The sequence below is a fragment of the Belonocnema kinseyi genome, chromosome 9 (assembly GCF_010883055.1).
Source record: "Belonocnema kinseyi isolate 2016_QV_RU_SX_M_011 chromosome 9, B_treatae_v1, whole genome shotgun sequence".
Classification (NCBI taxonomy): Eukaryota; Metazoa; Arthropoda; class Insecta; order Hymenoptera; family Cynipidae; genus Belonocnema; species Belonocnema kinseyi.
This window is the reverse complement of record NC_046665.1, coordinates 55719778-55721601: the sequence shown is the minus strand read 5'-3', so window position 1 is coordinate 55721601 and position 1824 is coordinate 55719778.

Genomic DNA, 1824 nt, shown 5'->3' with positions numbered 1-1824 from the left:
GAGGGAGCTCTTCTTAATATTTTGACACCAAAATCATGTCGATACACCTTACCGACTGCGAGTAAAGCCACCCACGCTTTAACTTGACAGACTGTAACATGGCAAAAAATAAATAATAACCAATAACACTAATATTACTAGATTGTATGGGATACCTAAAATTCATAAAAATAATTATCTTCGCAGACCTATTTTCATGTTTTAACAGTTCGACTGACTTTATGGCTAAAACTTTAAAAAAAATAATTTCAAATTCAGAAGATCATGTGTTTGATCATGTGAAGATCTTGCTGTTTCTTTTATCGTGAATGTTCTATTGGATTTTGTGTCCAAAAGGTATAGAAAAAAGATAGAATATAATTAAAAGCAACACAAATATAGCAATTGATGAATTTAAAGATAATTGTAATAAATAGATGGAAAAATAGCGATGTCATGTGTCTGAGTAAATAGTTAATTATAAATAAAGTAACATGTACAAAACTGGCATACTTCAGACCTAGTAAAAGTTTATACTTGGTCTGAAGTATGTCAGTTCTGTACATCTTACTTTATTTATAATGAATTTAAAGATGAAATTAAGTTCTTAATGGAGTCAACATTTTTTAAATTTAACGACACTTACTAAAAAAATTGTTTGCAGTCCCAGTGGGATCTCCAAGATGTGGCGCTTTAGCTGATAATGTTTTGTAAGACTTTAAAATTAAAATTGTAGAGAAATTAAATTTGATAGTAGAAACTTATTATCGGTACGTTGACGATATTCTTCTTTTTATCTAATAAAAAAAATCAAGAAATAATTCATAAGTTAAATTCTTAACATCCTAGCCTCAAGTTTTACACATGATATTGAAACTAATAATTCCATTACCTTCTTAAATATTGAGACTAGTAAAGTTAATAATAATAAAAATAATTGCTTTTGTGAGAACACATAATCAGATAAACCACTTAATGTCTATTCAAAACATCGCACACAGAATAAGATTGCAATTGTGGAAAATAAAGTATCCATTTTTGCCCATCTCTTGCGGTTTACGTGAAATTTATAGTTCGAAAAGGACTTTTACTAGGCAGTCTGATAAGTACCTGAAAATTCTAAGAGATGGCATTAGTATTCACTAATGTGAACCATTTTCGTCGAGCTTGATCCTTCCAATGACGCCTGTCAAAACTTCAGCCATTTATGTTTACGCATTTACAAGTTACAGTACTGAGAAGCGACTAACCTCCGAGTTTTTTTTTAACATAGAAAAATCTGAGTTTCAAGTTTTGATCAAACACTACGATCTTCGCAAGAAAACGATATCCGAGACCAAGGCCAAGCTGGATAAGTATTACCCGGACTCTGCACCGTCGATTGGAACGATTCATAAGTGGTTTATCGAGTTTCGTTGTGGCCGTACGAGCACAGTTGATGCTGAACGATCTGTGCGCCCAAAAGAGGTCACTACACCAGAAAATGTCGAAAAAATCCATGGTATGATGTTGAATGATCCCAAAGTGAAATTGAGAGAGGTAGCTAATGCTGTAGGCATATCATTGGAACGTGTGGGCAATATTGTGCATTCAGTTTTGGGCATGAAGAAGCTCTGCACGCGATGGGTGCCGCGTTTGCTCACAGTGGCCCAAAAACGAATTCGTGTGACAACTTCCCAGCAGAATTTGGCATTATTTTCGCGTAAGCCGACCGAGTTTTTGCGCCGATTTATAACCATGGATTGGATCCACTACTACACTCCTGAGTCAACGCAACAGGCAAAACAGTGGGTTCCACCGGGCCAAAGTGCTCCGAAGCGTCCAAAAACGCAACGATGGGTCGGA